The following is a 21,442-nucleotide window of genomic DNA, read 5'->3' as shown; positions in this document are numbered from 1 at the left end:
TAAAAGGGCTATGGGACCTTTAAGACTCACCACTGAAGACTGGCTTTGAATGGACATGAGCATTTACTCCTTGGCACTTGTTTCCTTTCGTGAAGTACAGAATATATGTTACTCAGTGTTCTGGTGTTTGGGTCTGAGACCCAGTAAATACAATGGGTAGCCGGACTGGAGAGCTGATGTGAACCTGTGGGTAGAATTTGTTTTTATGTGCAATGTAGCAGTCTGCTGTGTAGATGTTGCTCTGTGTATAGATTATCAGTACAGTGAAATGTTATACAAGGTCACTGTGCAGCTACATGTTGCATGTGGAAACCATGCTGATCATGACATCTCTTTGTTACTTGCATTTCTCCACAACTGCAAAATTGACTGTTTCAAGTGATGAGATGTATTCATCACCTCTGACAAATGATCTTAAATAGTAAAGGATTATTACCAAGAGGTAAACAACAACAGCAACAAAAAGAAGAAAAAAACAACAAAAAACCCATCCTGCAGAAAACACACAAGGCAAGAGGTGATAAAGCAATTACTAAGAAGACTCCATACTTTGTGAAGTTCTTGCCATATTGTTGACATTGTTTTCTGTACTTCGTACACACTCTCAAAAGCAATATTCCCTCATTAACAGTTTGAACAACGATGAGTGATAGCAAAGAAGTTAGGAGTGTTTGGTTCCCATACTGACGCTCTGTCTAAAGTTCAGTGAATCCCCTTGCTTGCGCCACTGGGTTTCTGGAGATTTTCGCACACGTCAAAATATGTGCAGACCTTCTTGCATCTTAATCCCTTTCCTGTGCAAGTGCAAATATGCCAAATACAAGAATTATCTTGGAAATTTTAGTGTTGAGTGCATTATGGAAACTAACTGAGCAAGCAACAGTCCATAAATGTGAGTACAGCTGTCTAAATTATGGGCAAAAAATGGTGATGCACGTAAAAACCCCCTTGCAGAAATGTAGGTGAAACAACATGTTACATGTGAGTTCCAATTTTGAATCCAAGAATGAGATTTGAAAGTTCCTTTTCTGTTCACTTTTTTTTTGTCTTCCCGCTCCTATATCAATTCCCACACACCAAAAAAATATAAAATTGTGTTTACTTGCTCAAAAATGCAGGACAGGCAGAAAGATATACAGAGAGAGAAAGAGAGAGATCAGATACAGCAGTCAAAACAAAAATGGCGTGAATTTTGTTTTATTCCATCAGAGAGGCCACTGACAGAATGCTCAAAAAGGGATACAGACCAACTGGTCAGCAATATCATAGTATGCGAAGGTACCAGCAATTATTTCATTTACACCCGAGGCATTTATGCAAACACAGTCCCCATTAATATTTACACATAATCAGAGTATCTAAGTAACTATTCCTAACCTGAAAGTAAAACCAAAGACAAACAATTTACAGCCAATTAAATGGTTCATAATGAATGAATCCAATGATGCTGAGATACAAAAATAAAAAGTTAAAGCAGTATGCAAGATCCTTGTGATAATGTATTATTAGTACTGCGAGAAAAAAAAAAGAATAAAAGGAAACTACTATAAGACATAATCAACATATTTTTCATTCACATCATTAATGTCCCCTCGTATGTTTATTCAAGAAAACAGTGGCCATATCCACCAAAAATTGAATGATTTTTTTTGTCTCATATTCTATGCTTCCATAATTTTCTGCGCTGATTATTGAGTGGTACAGTATGTATGAATGAATGAGCGTGTGTGTGTGTGTGTGTGCAAAGTGCGTGTGATCAGAGACATTTTCCCACGATAAAGTTTGTAGAAAGGGGACTTCACCAAAGGGCTTAACGACTCATTTCATAAAGATAACCATGTGAATGGACATTAACCTATCATTTACACTGTTTAAGTCAGCGTAAGGACAAACCTACAGTATAAAAAACCACCAGGTAAGAACAGTGCATTAAGCAGGGAATAGACAAGTCTCTGTGTGAGACAAATAATGATTGAAATGTAAGGTTTATGAAAGACTGATCTAAAAAAAGAAAAAAAAGGGTGCCAGAGAGTCAGCATTAACAAAACGCAGACAGCTAATGGCCAGAGAATATAAGAATATATCTGCCAAAAACAAACTAAAAGAATTTAAAACGCTATTCACAAAACACACTGTCTCAGAAAAAAAAAAGAAAGGGGGAAAGAAGCGATGACTTGTCACAAATGACCAAGGTTAAGGGGCAAAAGAATCTCACCCGTATTTGATATAGCTGCAAACGTAAGTCAGGCTTAAAAAAGAAAAGAAAACAAAAAAAAAGCCCCCTTCCTCTGAAGACAAAATAAATAAAAACAATATGAAAATCAAATAAACTGCCTCCAATCTTGTGTATCAATAGAAAAAGAAAAATAGCTTCATGTTGATATGTACATCACTCCTAAAAAGATTAAGACATTAAAGTCACTGATGAGAAACATATTTGAAAAGAAATACTTCAGCAAACAACTGTTTTCATGTATCCAATTTCCCCAGATCTAGCGCAAGGAAATGTTCAAACAGTACTGTGTATTCTTTACAACCATCAATATTGTTATAACCATGGTATGAAATAACTAGTGCACATCCATTTTTCTCCAATTTCCATAATATTCCACTCAGGCATTATTAATGGAGAGCTCATGAAGTACAAATTTCTATTATATGTTTCTTCCAGGATGGCTCAAAAAGGGGATTTTAAAACTTTTTTTTAATCCCATTTTAATCTCTTATTTTTTCCAAACTACAGGCCTTCCAAGAATTTGCTTTGATGAGGAAAATACCAAAAAATTCTTAAGAGTGTATCTGGTTATTTACTGATTTTTTTTTAATGTGTACTATGCAAATCCTGAAACCATCCATATGCTCCTGCAGTTATGATTTCAAATTCTAATAACTTGCAGCAGTCCATCCATTGTGACAATTTGTATACAAAATAACAACAGCAAACATCAGTTTGAATGTTAGTTCAAACAACCGAATCAACACACGTCAATAAGACTTTACACTCAAAATTGTTCACATACAAAACTCTTTTTTTCCCTCTCTCATTCACCAGCACATACACCAACAAGACCGTTTCATTTGTCTGCAGCATGTTTTCATACAAAGCAAGAAATACAGTAAAGGGGAAGAAACTCACTACAAGTTTAATACAGCGCAGGGTACTGTCAAACTGCATAACAAAGAGAAAACAAGATAATCTTCTTCCCTTCTGATTTTGTAATGAACTGTGACAGAGAAAGAGAGAGAGAGGGAGAGAGAAAAAAAAAAAAAAAAAAAAAAAAAAAAAAAAAAAAAAAAAGGATGTGCAAGCTGATTTTAACATCTGCTGAAAGCAGAAACAAATGTTACAAACAAATTATTTTATATTTGAATACAATCTATCTCATAAAGTGGGGAAAAAAACACACATAAGAATAAAAAAACAAAACAACAACAAAAAAAAACAACCAAACCAAACCAACCGAAAAGAACAATTACACTCTATTATGAAACATGAAATTTACAAGAACCATTTTAAAACACACAAATGCTTTATACATAATCCATCCTTTGTCTTTTGTATGACTTGTGAAACTTTTCTGATTCCAGAATGTCTATAATAGTTACATCAACCTAAAATGAACCACAAATACGTGCACACAACCTGCCAACCATACACACAGAGGAAAAAAAAGGAAAAGAAAAAAAGATCCAATAGTATATCAAACTACCAATGCTGTTTCTGACAGCAAACATAATAAAAACCCAAACCCCACCACCAATGGATTTTGCTGCTTCAATTCAAAGTTCATGACAGTGATTATGCAGTACCAGTGCTTGTCATGGCTTGTGGTGGTATGTAAACAAACATTTCTGAAATTAGCAATCCCTGGTACATGAAATTTTTTCAGGTTGAGGTCTTGCTTTTTTTAACTTATATTTGGAATCCAAAGGACCCTGACTGGAAATGAAGGGGGAGAGAGAAAGGGGGGGTAAAAAAAATCTTCATGCTAGCAATAACAACAGAAAGTATGCTGCTGTAAGATGGCTCAAAAGTGGAGAATCCTTTGTTGTAGTGGTGGGTGTGCAAAAGAGAGGGGGGTAAAATGAAAGGGGACACTTGGGGGTGATTATTCAGTACACCAACGCTATGTTAACTTCTTGGCTTTGGCATACAAGGCGTCTACCACTTTGCCCATGCTGTGTATCGTCTCCAAAGCATTTTTCATAGGTTTTGTCGACGACGGCTTCTTCGAAAATGATCAGGACACCAGCCCCTTGGTCCAGAATACCTGTGACAGACATACCAACAATTAGCACATTGATTTCTGATCTTGAAGACAAGTATATAAAGTGTTATAAAACAGAGTGTAATTAGGTACTGGCAGTCTCAATTGTTAAACTGAAGCTAAGACTAAAAAAATATTCGATTTTGCCCATTTTCCTCCCCAAGCCTGTAACTTAAGTGATGATTAAGAAATAAAGATATGTTTCAAATGGAAATAAAGTTCACTTTCTCCTCTTTCCAATCCTGCTTTTGTTTTTAACTGTTGAATAAAAGAGTAAAAAATTGAGGTTAGTTGAAAGGCTTCTTTGCACGGTGTGACCAACTGCTCCAACACCAGATCACGTGAACTGGTTTTTTGTGCCTCTCTTTTCTCGCTCCGGCTTGCCTGTCCCATTTAATCTACAGAGCTATTTTCAGTACAGCTGTGTCTGTCTGAACTCATCTTTCTGGCGAATTATTAGGTTCGGCTTGCAAAACCACATATTGCGGATATAGCGGGTAAAAAACGATTTTGGCCCGATTTTAAACTTATAATTTCTCAAAATTGGTAATAAATTACTTAGTAATTACGGATATTAAAGAGAAGCTTTCTTAATTTCCCTTTCGAAAGGTGGACAGCAACTTCCACGTGGTATTACTGGTGCAGACAAGCTCAGAGTCGAAAGAGTGGCTGTGCATCATTCAGATGCCGAAATCAAATGGCAGTAGAAGCTGAGCCAAACTTCAACAACGATCTTGGTCGGTTCTGAAACCTTTGAGTTCGTTTGATTTTAACAATCACACTGTTGATTATATCATCGAATAAACATTTAATGGGGTATTTTCATAAATGAGTGCACGAAAGTGCTTGATCACTGGAAATACCCCATACTGCCACACCTCGTTTCAAATCTAACTGAAGCAATGATCGTTTTTTTCTTATTTTCATGATGGAATTAATGATAAGTATGTTAAGTAGCTGTTTGTGGAAATGAAATTAATCAATAGATATATTCTAAAGTAGGGGTTTCACATTTATTTACATAACACTAATCATTTCACAAAAGTTTTTTATTATTTTCCAGAACATTATCATTCCTGCAACTTGATAAGACGATTAAAAAAAAAAAGAAAAAAAAAAAGGGTAAGAAAGAAAAAAACAAAAAAACAACAACACGAAAAAACCGCTGAATGTGACTTTTTAATTAAAAAGTCATGGTAGTGTGTGTGTGTCTGTCAGAGAGAAAGAGAATAGTGATGTGCATTTGTGCATGTATCTGTCCAGTAAAAAAAAAAAAAAAGAAAAAGAAAAAAAAAAGAAAAAAAAAGAAAAATTTGATGTTAACCCTTTTGCTGCCAGGAAAATAAGATTCGAGTGAAATCTATTTTCCAGGTTTTTTCCACAAAAAACGGGTATAAAGTTTAAAAAAATTCTGTGCTCTTTGTTATTGGAGAGACTAATAAAAGTAATATATTTTCTGAAAGGGAAATGAATAAAGAATACAAAACACATGATGTTTTCCCCCATTTTATATATTTTTAGTGACGTGTTGTTTTGAAATCAGTGTTTTGTTTTTTGTCTCATTTTCAACTTGTTCATTACAAACATTAGTCAAGTAATTTGCACTAAAATATCATATTTTCTGGACAAATGGATACCTGCACAGACAAAATCATACTAGAACAACCACAATAGAAAAAAACTGAAAAAGAAATAGATACATAATGCACTGACTTCTGCAAGTGATACTATGGACGTGAGGCCACGCTCCCTCAGTCTCCACCCCCCTCCTCTTCACCACCCCTCTCACATGGTCACTTTATCCAGTTTCTCATCAGACTGCGTCGGCTGAGTGCCAAGAAAATAGCCCACACCGTGGCCTGCTAAAAATTCGGTGACTTCTGTCATCTGCTAGAGCTGAACAGCTGGCATCACTCACTGATAGTCATATCTTGGCCACTCTCTTGATTGCTCCCTTTATTTTCTATCAAATTGTCCTATAAATGTTCACCACTGTCTTCTCCTTCGAATTTATGCTTCAATTCTTTCTGAGCACAGCTAAAGAAAGTAATCTTGGTTGATTTGGTTCGCCACAATCGCATGTCTTGAGCACAGAGTCAGTCTGACATTTTGTTGAGCGAGCGAGGAGAGGAGCCAGGCAAAGACTGCGGCCAGTAACCAACCAAAACGTTCAAATAAAGGACTGCTTTATAACGCAGAGGTGTTTCTTCTAGCTATAAAGATTCCCCAAGCAAAAGCTACCAGCATTTTTGTCAACGAACTGAAATCAAAGTAGGAAAAAGTCAGAAAATTTTCGATGACGAGTAATCTGCGTCATTGTGGCACGAAGCGTACATGCTTGTCCACGACGAGTTATCTCGTCATATAGGCACCAAGGGTTTAAATCTTACAGATCATACGGACATATGAAATATATCTAAAAAAAAAAAAAAAAAAAAAAATTCTTCAAACGAATAATTGCTGTCTATATTTTTTTTAAAGGTTGCTGGTAGCATAGTGTGAATGTATAGAGATCAGCATTCGTTTATACTAATAAGCACAAACTTTTTTTCAATAATCTTAAAAAAAAAGAAAAAAAAGAAGAATTTCACCTGCTGCTAGATAAATATTAACTGCAGAGACAACTTGTTGCTTGCGTTGTCGACAGGACAGAATCAGACCCTGCCGGAGGCTGCACTAGTGGACCACGGTTATGTATGTGTAATTTAAAGTGTTTTATTTTTTTATTTATTTTCTTTATTATTAAAATTTAATGCACTAACAGTAAGATGTCTGCTAACGAAAACTACCATGAATGAGGATGGTTTCATGGACTGATAAGAAATTTTCCATCTAAAATTACGTTAAATACCATACTTACCGTGACCCAACTTGCAACTCCGGCAGGGTTCTGACATTCCTGTCCTGTGCAAACTACAAATCCGCCTATTCGGAGCAGACAAAACTACGGCCGATAACCTCCCGGAAGTAGTATCCACCCCTTTGTCCCCGCTGGTTATCGCCCTCTTTTTCCGCAGCCATCTTGACTCCTGTACCTGTGCACTTCATACGCTAGTTTTTCGTATTTTCTATACCAAATAATCACTTTCCTCCTACTCAAGCTGAGTGTGCAACAGGTTAAATGGGAAGTCTGGAACCACACAACACTGTGGAACTTATTTGTGAAGAGAAGTTAGATTTCACAATGTCACTTGGCCTCAAACCTAGAATGATCTTCATCAACATCATTGTCATAAACAATGGGTATTCAACTTGTGTGCTGCTGACAGTGAAGTCCGTTTTGCTTTTTCCTCCTCACCTTATTCCATGTCAGATAAGTCAATTTACGCTGAAATCTCGGTGTACTGCACTGTCTGATGTGATGGAGGTCTCTACAACATAGGTTAGCTCACTTGGTCTGGCTGTGAGACTAATCAATTAACGGTTTGTCAGATTTAGAACAGATAAAGAAGAATAATAATGGAGCGGCTTATCAACAGTGCAAGGTCTCCTTCATACAAAATGGTCTCATAGCATCCTGTTTATCTCCCTAAGGATGGCTGTGCTGGGACTATGAGGGAATAGAAGTATTTTCCTTTCCACATCAATGTCGTATTTTCATGGGCTGAAGTGTCCCAGCTGAATTAACAGAAACTTGGAACATTATACTCACCATGAAACTTCTTGTCAGATCACGGGACAAAGCTTTTTTTTTTCCAACATGTCCTCAAAATAAGCAGCAGACTTTAGATAGCATGTCCTTGCAAAACCATATTAATCATTCATTATTCTATCAGTCCATGTCTCAAGCTTGGATAAATACCATGGTGGTTCTCTCACGACAACACTAGGGACACTTAAGTGCATCCTGACAGACCACATTTTATATCAAATAAAACAGGCCAGTCTCAACAGAAATTGTCGACTATTGTAACCAAAAATCTTCACCTTGAGCAACAATATTCAAAGGTGTACCTAGCATGAAAAATATCCTGTTCTAGAACATAAGGTTGCTTCAAAGTGATCCCCTTTCGCTGCAGTCAAGTCCTTTCAGAATGTTAGAAATTCCAGATTTCAACTGCTTTTCTGAACAATGTTATAGTAAATCAAACAAGGCAATAACGGAAATTAGGCACAGGAATGATTTGACCTTGATCATTCCTAATGGTAGTCTTCACAGTTTAAAAAAAGTCTTTTAATCACCTCTATATTAGCTTTTTTGTTCAGTTTCTTCTAGATGGATTATTGACCAAACTTACAAAAGCAACCACTTACACATAAGACAATGAAAGAAGAAAAACAAGATAAAGAAAATTAACCATTTGGAACTTGATGAGTTGGCAACATGCTGAGATCCTGGGACCTTAGAGAAGGGCTCAATGATGCGGCACAAGTTTCTGTTCCAGCAAGTTGTCGTACCAAGGTTTTTGGAGGTGATCTTTCACAATGGGGTCTTCACCAGCTGGCTCTTGTATGTCCACCAACGTCGTCCAAACAGAATGATGCATTATCACACTTATCATGAATTCACTGATCTATTAAGATCGATTACAGACCTTGTAAAACTGGATTTCTGTAATATCCAAACGTATACCCCCATAACAGAAAGATTGAAAAGCTCATCTCCTGACACTGCAACCTTTTACATGTTTGCACTTTCAGTGGGAGAGGAAGTGCATGTGAAAATTAGTATGAGACAAAAAATATTCATGTACAGATTTTTTCTCTCAATAATTATTCAATGTTTACAATACTGTATCTTCCAGAGGACAAGTCATCAACCCTGCTTTGCATATATACTATTCAAGAAAAGTCAGTGTAAAGAGGGAAAAACTTGTTTACTTTCTGGAATGTCACTTGGTAAACGTTTGGTGTGCTGCCTGGGCAATGCTCTTATGGCCTCCACCTCAGGTCCCGTGTACTTCAGCAGCCAGCTTGCCACGACAATGGCTTGGCACTCTCCGTCAGCTCTGTAAGGTACATTCCATGTCAGTATACTATCATGTTACTGACCCATAACTCATGCATTGTAGCGCTGCATAGGTTACAACAAACCACAAAATCTTTCCTCCTCCTTAATCTCCATTGTGCTTATTACTTCACCAACTTATCCCTAAGTGGGTTTATGGAACCCACACGTTTTTTTGGTGGTATACAAAATCCAAAGGCTGCCTCATGAAACATGGCATCAAAACTGACTATGACTGAAGGTCCAGTTTGAAAAGAGAGATTAAAGCATACAGTGTACCATTTTTGTGTTGAAATACTGCCTTACCCTGCAAAATCAGAATAAGAGTTTTGCTATTTGTGCAAGATGTTTTATTCACTTATCAATTAACAGAATATAAAAATATGGCAAAAACAAGTCGGCATAAATAATCTGAGGCAATACACAAAATCTTGAGCTGATTAAATACAAAAATGGAATTTAAAATGTATTTGTTAAGACAAAAATTGGTCCATGCACCATGAACCAAGGGTAAGGTTAATGATTCATAGTCCTGTCTTTATTTTTTATTTACTATTTATCTTTTACATATTATTTATTTTATTTATTTATTTATTAAATATTTTAATGTTCTCAAGGCCGTGACTAACGCTTAGGTTATGCTGCTGATCAGGCACCTGCTTGGCATATGTGTGTAGCGTATATGGATTTGACTGAACGTATGACGCCTCTTGAAATACGATACTGATAGTCCTGTCTAAAGAATTGATCTGTATCTTTGAGTGCTTGTGGAAGGAGATAAAGGACAGAAAGAGCGCATGGAGGTAGGAAAGATAAACAAAACTGTCAGAACAATAATACAATATAAACATTACATGTGTATGCATATTTGTGCGCATCTGTAGTTTGGGAGAGTGCAAGTAAATCAAAGACAAGGGCATAAACGTCTGTGCCTGAATCTGTGCATGCATGTTGTGGGAAAAGAAAGAGAACAGTCATGCTTGGAAAACCTCACACATTGAGCATGATCTTGCTCAATAGCATGTACTTGAGAGCAGTCATGGGCCTTGGGGCTGTCTATAAACAATAGCCTTCAAAGGCCTCGTAGAAATATGAATAGGCGGTTTTGAAATCTTTCTCATCTGCTGCATGTAAACACCTGTGTGGAAAAGAAATAAATATGTATCACAATCACAGATAAATCTTCGAAACAAAAGTTTAAAAATACAATAATATGAACACAGGCTTCCTAGGGGAACCAATTTTTTGTTTGAAAGGAAAGAAGCACATACTTCATACTTTGGGTAACACACATCTACATTTCCAAATATGGTAAAACCATTCTGAATAAACTACAAAGCATCATTTGTAGAACATAGGAAAATAAGGAAACTGCCAGTTTGAAAGCAATTACACACATTAGGACAGTGGAAAGTTGTGCAAATATCCCATTTAATATAAATTAAACTTTCTGATAAGCTCAGACATCAAAACAATTTGTATTGCATCATATCATTGCCTTATTGTTTCCAAAACAAATCAAATATAGAGACAAAATACACTGTCCCAAATCAGAGAGAGATAGAGAAAGAGAATTTTTGATGGTGTTGACAATTTTGTTTAATAAATATCCAACACATCCCCCCCCCACCCACCCCCCCTCAAACACACACTCATCCCCCCAAAAAACCATACACACCAACTGACCTGACTGAATGTCCAGAGAGGCCCTGGAGTTTGGTGGAAAATGATCCAATTAGCTGTGTTCTGGCCAGATGTTTAATGCGCTCTGTGAAATGAACAAAACACATCACCACATCGTGTACAAACATGCACAATGTGTTTTAAAAACTTGCTTTCCAACGTTAAAATATTAAAAAAAAGTTGTTTATTTTTGATTTACTACTGCAAAACATTAAATGATTCTTAATAAAGAAGCACTAGGATGAACAGAAGAAAAGAGGAAAAAAAAAAAGACACAAGTACTGAGATATCATATAGCGGAGCGATAAAAATAGATACTAAGACAGAGAAATGGAAGAGAGAAAAGTTAAAAGAAAAGAGACAAATAAAACATAGGGAGAAGGATGAAAGAAAGAAAAAAGAAAGACGAGGCTTGGGGGGGGATGGGGGCAGGGGAAAAGAAGAAAAAGTGTCTTCCCCACCTCAACAATCCCTTCTCATTCTACTCGCACTTTACCCAGGAGATGTACACTCACCTTGCTTTTGGGTAGAGTTTCCCAGAGCATGATACACTTTGCTTTCCAGCAACTGCAGCTTCAACAAGCAAAGCTTTGTCATCCAGCTTCTTCAGCTCTCGCAGTAATGTGGAACCTGCAAATACGAGAGTAATTTAGGTCAACATTATAATTCTCTATAACTCATTAAAAAAAACAAATAACAAAAAAAACCCTACAATTTTGTCTATCATAATTTTGTATAACTCCAAAAAAAAAAAGAGAGAAGTCCCTATGATTCTGTCTTCAAAACACTGTACCAGTGTAGATGTATAACAAATATGACCATCATCATAATGTGGGGTTATAAACCTCACTTCTGCCACAATACCTGCCTTCCTTTCTTTGTTAAAGTCACTTAAAAAATGGGCAATAACATTAATGATCAAGTATTAAGTATGACCTATACCCATAGTTCCATTCGTATCACATTTGTTTTAAACTGACCAGAGACTCTACACACACACACAAATATATATATAGATATATATATTATAATATATGTATATATGATTGCTGCCTTCAACATTCACAACTGTTCTGTTTTTAGGGGGTGAATTTGTTGCAAGCACTTAAAAAAACAGCAACCACCAAAAAAACACACACTTAAAAAACCCCAAACAAACACAAAAAACAGAGAACAACAACAACAAAAAAAAACCAAAAAAGACCAAAACAAACCCAAACACCACCCAACTTAGAATATCCATCCCATATTTTGAGTAATAAATATATTGTCCTTCTTTACTGATGTAAAAGAAATCTTACCCAGGAGCCAAAGCTTCCTGGTAGTTCTGTGTGTCGAAATACAGAGAAATGAGCCTGGCCTGAAAACAACAAGAATATAGTTTCAGTCATGTTCTGTTTGAAAACTTTATATGGAACAGAGAGGGAGAGAGAGAGAGAGAGAGAGGGAGAGAGAGAGAGAGAGAGAGAGAGAGAGGAGAGATTCTACTCAGACTAACAATCCGTCAAAACACATACTTTCCAGATTTAAACTAAATTTCCTAAGGCAATAACCAATACACCCAAAGTATGCTTACACTCAGAGCCTGGCGTAATAAAGACCGTTCTCATCTTTGCCCAAGCACTGCCACTTCTTTAACACAAGTCAATCGCAAAAAAGACTAATGCAGATATAACTTATATGATGTCCTACTTCATTTATAGCAGACCATTTCATAGCAAATACAGCGCTTATAACAATCTTGCATGTCATGTCTGCACCATTTATTATGTCATGCATTAAAGTATTTATTCAAAGAATCAAATGAACATAAAACAACACTTTTACAATAATTTGCTGTTTTTGTGTAAAGCATATGTTTTTTTTGACGGTACCACTTAAAAAAAAACTGAAACAAAATAAAACAAAAAGAGGCAAGCCTCAACTTGTGATAAGCTTCAAAAAATCAAAAATATCCCTAATCTTAATATGGTTCGTATTGGTTATTATAAAGCTTCGTGTTTAAAAAAAAGAAAAGAAAAGAAAAAAAAGAGAGTCCTAACCAGATTCGAACTCCCGCGTGTTCGGGTGAGAAGAAACTGCCTTACCATTACACATCTGGCTCCTTAACTGTCGTTCTAAAATTAACATTTGAACATACTTTTTTAAAGGGCGAATAAATCAACTTGCGGTATTCGCAGTGAGAACTCTGATTAAATCAAAGTTATTCTGGTGTATCTTGGCATCCAGAAATCTTTTAAGGGCAAATAAAAAAATTCTTTTTAATGCTATCGCCACAATCCACACTGCAACATTTAGCCTTTTCACTAGAGCTAGATAGATTGTTAAACATATGTTAGTTACAACCCGCCGGGATGTAGTACGACACGGTAGATTCAATTCTCTTTTAGGTTCATTCTAGTTTTATAGTTTTTAAAGTTGATACGAAACTTTATAGTTTTGTTTAAACTAATAACATGTAGAAGCCAAGTAAAGTACTTCTAAACGTCCGCAAGAAGTGAAAAGGACCTCTCATTTTGATAAAAGTCAAGACGGGAAATTTTTTTGTTTCATCGGGATCCTTTTCAAGTATAACCACGTGTTTTTTACAATTTTTAACTGTGAATTCTGACTGTACTGTGTATATTTTTTTATGGCAGTTTGGGCATAATCCAGTAAGTGATCAGCGTTCACAGATCTTTTCTCTGAATAAAATATGTATGGTTCTCCTTCTCCAACTTTCCCTCACATGTTATCGTGTATTGTCCATTGAATATAGGATTGAAAGGGCAGGTCAACAACTTGAAACAAAATGGCGTCGTTGTGTTCACGAAGAATATGAGCACACGCTTTGATGTGTATAAATATGTGTACGCAATTGATTTTTGCCATGACCTTCAGGCTCAGCCAACAGATCTGTAAAGTCACTCGTCGTACTGATTTTAGTATTTTCCGAAAAAGACCACTTGGGCGAATGAACATAGTGAAAGCCCTGTACACTGAGAGTAAACACACAAGCTTTTTATGTATTGAGTATAATTTCAAATTGTAATGTTTAAGATGAGAAAGATCAGTTTAAAGCAAATTAAGTCCCCTGGCATTAATTACAGAGTAATTTCCCTTTTTTACTATCTGCACCAAAACGTTTGCAAAATAAATAAAACTTCCAGCTTAGCAAAAGAAGTTCCTGTTTGAACAAAAAATGATAATAATGACTGCTCTTGTTGTTGGTCAGAATATCAAAGTGCCAAGTTTAGAGAATACAAAAAATATATAAATATAACAGTAAATGCAGTTTGGATATAATTAGGCTTCATTAAAAAAAAATTTGTGCCCATCCCAGAGGTGCAATATTGTTTTAAACAAGATGACTGGAAAGAATTGAATTTTTCCTATTTTTATGCCTAATTTGGTGTAAACTGACAAAGTATTTGCTGAGAAAATATCAATGTTAAAGTTTACCACGGACACACAGACACACACAAAGACAACCGAACACTGGGTTAACACATAGACTCATTTTGCTTACACAAGTGAGTCAATAAAAGGCAATCACAGCATACAATACCTGAAGAATATATAACGCAAGCATTAATCAACCAACCTACAAAATCTTATCTAACACACACTTAAACAGTGTTTATACACACACTCAAACAGAAAAAGAACAAACTGAGGGGACCAAACGTACTTGCACAACCATGCACAGAATTTTCAGCCCATCATCAAACTACTGAACTTGAGCATTGATAATCTGTCAATCACTCAATACCTATGTTTGAATGTACTTCATTTACATCTGACCTACCTCTTTTCCAGTGCCGGCCTCCATGTCCAGAAACATGTCCACCAGGGACCGCACCAGCTTGGCAGCCTTGGCCTTGCTCACCATGCCCAGGAATGGCGCACAAATTTGATCAGCCCAGCCAGCTCTGTGGGACAACAATTCAAGCATGGACCCAGTGACCCACAGACACATCACTATGTTCAATGTGTGCGTGCAAACACACACGCAAATAAAAATGACAGTTCAACACTGCACCTGAATGAGTGCAAAACGCTCAAATCAACAATTCAAAACTCAAGCCTATTACATGTTTACGCAGATGTCACAACTGCTATGTTTAATTTATGTTCTGAAAGATAAACTTTGTGGTGCGAAAGGTTATGCTTGGATTTCAAGTTCTGTTATTATGTCACACAGTTTGAGCGTTAAACTTATTTCTTAGCTAACTAATTTTGAGTAAAATGAATATCTCCGTCTCAACACAGGCACACACACCATCACTCTTCACTGACATTGCACTACAACTATAGTGTACAACACCATTCTGATATCCTTGACCATTAAAAAACAACAACCCACAAAAAAAAAAAGAAAAAAAAGAAAGAAAAAAAGAAGAAAACCCACCAAAAAAAGAAAAAGAAAAAAAAGAAAAAAGAAAACACACACACACAAAAAAAAAAAAAAAAAAAAAAAAAAAAAAAAAAAAAAAAAAGGAACAAAAAACCAACCCATTTCAACTGGTTTGGAATCATAATGTCGCTTTCAATTTTTTTAATTTGTTCGGAGAGAACTCACCAGTTGCTTGCTTGGTTTCTGCAAACAGATTGCCAATCTCCAGGATGGCCTGCTCTTTGACTCTGATCGCCTCATCATCCAAAGTCCTCACTTCTTGTTTCACTGAAGAAAAAGAATACTCACTGTTTCAATAACAATAATGTAACAATAACATAAGCTCCAAAACTTCAATGTGCCCAATGTAATCCTACTGTATTCTAGCACGTTTTGGGACAAATAATTTATATGTAACCAAATGCAACCATGAATGGATGTTGACTAGTTGAGTACTTGCTGTTTTTGTTCAATAATTTTTTTCTTTCTTAAAAGGAAATATTTGCATGCACAGTATAGGAAGTTAAAAGAACTGAATGATTTTAACGTAAGACTGGAACTTTTGTAAATCTTTACACAAAAAGCATTGATCATTTCTGTGTCCTCAATAAATAAATATTCTAAACAAAACATAAAACAAGAATATAAGTGTGTGTGTTGAATAAATTCAATATTCTAAAACAACATCAACAACAAAAAACAAACATAATCATATAGTTGCAACAGTTGTTTTTGGCAAAGACCTAGTGCGATACTTAGTAACTGCTGACAATATCTATTTATAATACTGAGTTGCACATTGTTTCACAAAAAAACATGTTTTGTTCACTAACGCTATTTAAAAAAACATAACTGTGGACACAGCTATCTTTTATGACTTGTGTGTTGTTTTACTACTAAATAGGGGATGGATTAACGGTGGTGTGTGGTTGCTTATCTTTAATAATACCTGTCCTTTTATGTGGAAAGCTGTTCATTTGCAAACTTGACAAACAAGTATTAGAATATAATACTATAAATAACAGTAATAAATAAATAATGGAAAAATAAATTAATACTACAGAAGTACTTCATCTGAAATTCAAACATAAACATTTTACCCATTTCTAAATACAGCTCTTGCAGTTGCTGCATTAAGTTTGTAGTAGTCACAGCTTATTGTAACACATTAATGATACTGTTTATCATTTAATTAAAAAGCAAGCAATGTGTTACTTTCACACGGAGAGGGGCCTAGAAAAGGTGGTCCAAACAAATGCTCATCTCCATACCCCCCAGTTGGCTAGCCGCGGTCAACGGGCATCTCCAAACGCGGTCGAACAACAATAGAGAAGAAAAGGCCGGCACCTGCCTCACAATTAGGTGCAAAAGGACTAAAGGTAGCATGCTGGAACATCCGAACCATGCGTGACTCTGCAGACAGCAACCACCCAGAAAGGCGTTCCGCTCTAGTCGCACACGAACTTCAGAGACTGAACATTGACATTGCTGCCGTCAGCGAAGTCCGCTTTGCAGGGAAAGGCAGCCTCCAGGAACACGGCGCTGGGTACACCCTCTACTGGTCAGGCAAGCCAGAGACCGAGAGACGCCTTTATGGCGTAGGCTTTATGGTCAGGAGCACCATTGCCTCCAAGCTTGAAAACCTGCCAACAGGACACTCAGACCGAATTATGTCCATGCGCCTCCCACTACGGAACAAACAGCATGCCACTCTGTTCAGCGTGTACGCTCCAACCCTCCAAGCGGACCCCACAGAAAAGGTCAAGTTTTACACTGATCTGCGCAACCTCGTTCAGAACACCCCTGCTGACGACAAGGTCATCATCCTTGGCGACTTCAATGCCAGAGTTGGCCAAGATTCAGAAGCCTGGAAAGGAGTCCTTGGCAAGCATGGCGTTGGTAATTGCAACGACAATGGGTGCCTTCTTCTCGAGTTCTGTGCAGAGCAGCAGTTTACCATCACCAACACCATTTTCCAGCAGAAGGACAGCCTGAAGACAACGTGGATGCATCCTCGGTCCAAACATTGGCACCTCATTGATTACATCCTGATGCGCCAGAGAGACGTACGAGACGTCCTACACACCCGAGTGATGCCCAGCGCGGAGTGTCATACTGACCACCGCCTCGTCCGCAGCAAGCTCAGGCTCCACTTCAAGCCCAAACCAAAGAAAGGAGGAGCTCCTAGGAAGAAATTCCAGGTCGGCAACTTTCAGTCAGCTGAAGTGAAAGCTGAATTCCAGGCGAAGCTTCAGGACAAACTTGAAGACCCCAGTTGCCCCACAGACCCCTCTCCAGAAGCACTATGGGCACAGCTGAAATCAGCCATCCTGCAGTCCTCTGAAGAAGTCCTAGGGTTCTCGTCGAAAAAGAACAAGGACTGGTTTGACGAAAACAACCAGGAGATCCAAGAATTGCTGGCGAAGAAGAGATCAGCCCACCAGGCTCACCTTGCACAACTGTCTTGTCCGGTGAAGAAAGCAACCTTCCGGCTCATATGCAGCAACCTCCAGCGCAAGCTTCGTGAGATTCAAAATGGGTGGTGGACCAACCTGGCAGAGAGGGCTCAGCTTTGTGCAGACACTGGTGACTACCGGGGCTTATACGAAGCCTTGAAGGCGGTGTACGGTCCCTCATACCAGGTCCAGAGTCCTTTGCGCAGCGCAGATGGCCAGGCGCTCTTCACAGACAAGACGTCGATCCTGAACAGGTGGTCGGAACATTTCCAGGCCCTCTTCAGCGCCAACCGCACGGTTCAAGACTCGGCAATTCTCCGCATCCCACAACAGCCAGTGAAATTACAACTGGACGAGCTACCAACCCTAGAAGAGACTGTCAAGGCCATTGAACAGCTGAAATGTGGCAAGGCAGCAGGGGTTGACGGAATTCCGCCGGAGGCGTGGAAGAATGGAGGCCCAGCACTACACTCCAAACTCCACAACCTCTTTGTCTGCTGCTGGGAGCAAGGCAAACTACCACAGGACCTCCGTGACGCAGTCATCATCACCCTGTATAAAAACAAGGGAGAAAAGTCGGACTGCTCCAACTACAGGGGGATAACTCTGCTCTCCATCGCAGGCAAGATCCTCGCCAGAGTCCTCCTAAATCGGCTGGTGCCTACTATCGCCGAAGAACATCTCCCAGAGAGTCAGTGTGGCTTTAGAGCCAACAGAGGCACCACTGACATGGTCTTCGTTCTCAGACAGCTACAAGAAAATGTCGGGAACAGAACAAAGGACTGTATGCGACATTCGTCGATCTCACGAAAGCTTTCGACACCGTGAGCAGAAAAGGTCTGTGGGAGATCATGAAACGTCTAGGATGCCCCCCAAAATTCCTCAGCATGGTCATCCAACTACATGAGGAACAGCGTGGACAGGTCAGACACAGCAACGACCTTTCGGAGCCCTTCCCAATTGGAAATGGAGTGAAACAAGGGTTGTGTCCTCGCGCCGACCCTCTTCACGATCTTCTTCAGCATGATGCTCCAACAGGCCACTGAAGATCTTGGCGACGACGACGGTATCTTCATCAGATACCGCACTGATGGCAGCCTATTCAACCTGAGGCGGCTACAGGCCCACACCAAGACACTGCAGCAACTCATCAGAGAGCTTCTGTTTGCCGACGATGCTGCCCTCGTCGCCCATACAGAAGCGGCCCTGCAGCGTATAACGTCCTGCTTCGCAGAGGCTGCGCAGCTCTTCGGCCTAGAAGTCAGTCTGAAAAAGACGGAAGTTCTCCACCAGCCTGCCCCACAGGAAGAATTCCACGCTCCTCACATCAACATCGGTGAGACAGAGCTGAAGTCGGTCCACCAGTTCAGCTACCTAGGCTGCACCATCTCGTCTGACGCCAAGATCGACAAGGAGATCGACAACAGACTTGCAAAGGCAAACAGCGCATTCGGCAGGCTGTACAAGAGAGTGTGGAACAACAAACACCTGAAGAAAGACACAAAGATCAGCGTGTACAGAGCTGTTGTACTGCCCACCCTGTTGTATGGCTCCGAAACCTGGGTCACCTACCGGCACCACATACGACTGCTTGATCGCTTTCACCAGCGCTGCCTTCGCACCATCCTCAGCATCCACTGGAGTGACTACATCACAAATGTCGAGGTCCTGGAGCAGGCAGAGACTATCAGCATCGAGGCAGTGCTGCTAAAGACCCAGCTACGTTGGGCAGGGCACGTGTCCAGGATGGAGGACCACCGCCTGCCCAAGATCGCGCTGTATGGCGAACTGTCCACTGGCCACCGTGACAGAGGAGCACCCAAGAAGAGATACAAAGACTCCTTGAAGAAAGCTCTCGGTGCCTGTCACATTGACCATCGCCAGTGGTCCGCAGTAGCCGCTGATCGAGAGACCTGGCGACGCACCATCCACCAAGCTGTCTCCTCCTTCGAAAACAACCGCAGGGCCAGCCTTGAGACAAACGCAGAAGGAGGAAGAACCACGACGCTGCAGCCGCGAACCCAGACCAGACTTTCCCTTGCAACCGCTGCGGCTGACTCTGCTTTTCCCGCATTGGCCTTGTCAGCCATGAGCGTGCCTGCATCAGACGTGGACAACGCCCTTCCTAGATCTTCGTCAGCGAAGCCAGGCCATGATGATGGGAACTTCTAATTCTGTACAGTGTTTTTTTCAGGGGGGTATGATCAATCATGGTCATTACTCATTATATCCAGTTTGTAATTAATTTGTTTTCATGGATATTACTAGCAGACTGGAAACAGGGAAGTCATCCTCTGACTTTTCATTCTTTCAATATAAACCTAATGACAACCAAATGAGGACAAACAAAACATTAAAAAAAATATCGTTGCTTTTGAAAAATATGTTTTACACTTACAAAATAAAATAGTACTTTAAGTTTTACGTACTTGGTCACTGATGATTTTCACTGGTCAACCTTTGAGCTGATCACTAGAATCTTATCATTATATTCATAACATTGTATCAACAGGTCAAAGAACAAGGTTTAAATTAATGAATGAAGGAAGAAAACTAAGTGTGCAAATGACTGCTCAGTCTCTCCTTACCACTACTATATAACAACTCATACTGCATAAATGTACAAGCTTCATGTGTTAAGACTTTCTTTGACAAGACTTTAGTCTTGCTTATTTGATAATGGAAGCCGAGTTCTTTATATAAATGTTCATAAACAAGATGCTTCATGATGTTCATCTACATTCAGTCTAGTTCCTGACAGTGGCCTGTAAAAAAACAAAACAAAAAAAACACAACCCAAAACCTACAAAAAAACCCTTTTGGTAATTAAAAAAAAATCTTCTGGCAAACTCAAGTTTGCTCAGTTACAAGCGACTTAAGTTTAACTAAACAGTGGGAACAGATTTTGCTTTTGAACAGTTGATGCTTTTTTATTTTTTATTATCTTTATTATTTTTATTATATAAATGCTACTAAATTAACTTTTCCTCATCTTTTATTCATTATGAAAGTGTGTCTAAAAAGTCTGCAGTGACGGATTACTAATATTAAGTATATTTACTATTGTTACACGTTTGTGAAAACTGGAATGCATGCCCATCGTGAAACTGGTTGGATTCCATCACCAAAATTATTTTTTAAAACATTTCCTTTTGTAAAGTGGCAATCCTGATCAATACGCACGTTTATAACCAACTTTATAAGCCTCACCCTCTTTTGGTGTCTATCACTGATACTGCGTAGAAATTACTTGGCATCAATCACTGTCATTGTGGAATCAAAACAATCGATTCTCTGTAAATGGAACTGGAGACAAAGTACAACCGAAAGGATTTTATAGTAAAGGCTTTATTCTCTTCCCGAAACAAGGTCGTTTGTGATAATCAGCACTAGTTCAATTATAAGCATATTTTCTTTGTTTACACCTTGCCTGAAACAGGAAAATTCGCATTTTTTCGGCATTGGTCTGCATGGCCAAGGCGTGACAAAGCCGTTTTCAAACCAGCATTTCCGTTCAAGAAACAGACACTACTGATTGCTATATATCTGTGAGAAAACGGATCAATGTTTGAATTGGGACATTACCTATCTTCGTTAAGATCTCTGAGGCGTGTATCGTGTTGGTTTTCCTCAGATCAACCGCTTGCTGAAGTAAAACGTCGGTCGCCGCCATATTGTTGTCCAGCCGCTCTCGCCGTGTGACGTCATCAGA

At 38.6% G+C, this 21,442-nt stretch overlaps 1 pseudogene across 1 annotated transcript; it reads right to left on the bottom strand.

Moving 5' to 3' along the window:
- Nucleotides 1–1,851: 1,851 nt before the first annotated feature.
- Nucleotides 1,852–21,431, bottom strand: LOC143277592 (26S proteasome non-ATPase regulatory subunit 11A-like; annotated as a pseudogene). The gene is made up of 13 exons (XR_013053763.1): nt 21,316–21,431; nt 15,461–15,562; nt 14,683–14,810; nt 12,476–12,504; nt 12,181–12,259; nt 11,415–11,529; nt 10,899–10,973; nt 10,211–10,354; nt 9,090–9,217; nt 8,567–8,715; nt 8,088–8,115; nt 7,921–7,930; nt 1,852–4,271 (listed from the first exon to the last, which is right to left on the bottom strand). The product of XR_013053763.1 is annotated as a 26S proteasome non-ATPase regulatory subunit 11A-like (transcript).
- Nucleotides 21,432–21,442: the final 11 nt, after the last annotated feature.

This window comes from Babylonia areolata, chromosome 2 (genome assembly GCF_041734735.1).
Source record: "Babylonia areolata isolate BAREFJ2019XMU chromosome 2, ASM4173473v1, whole genome shotgun sequence".
In the NCBI taxonomy this organism is placed as follows: Eukaryota; Metazoa; Mollusca; class Gastropoda; order Neogastropoda; family Buccinidae; genus Babylonia; species Babylonia areolata.
Note: the sequence above shows the minus strand (reverse complement) of the source record. Positions and strands in the feature narration are given on the sequence as shown.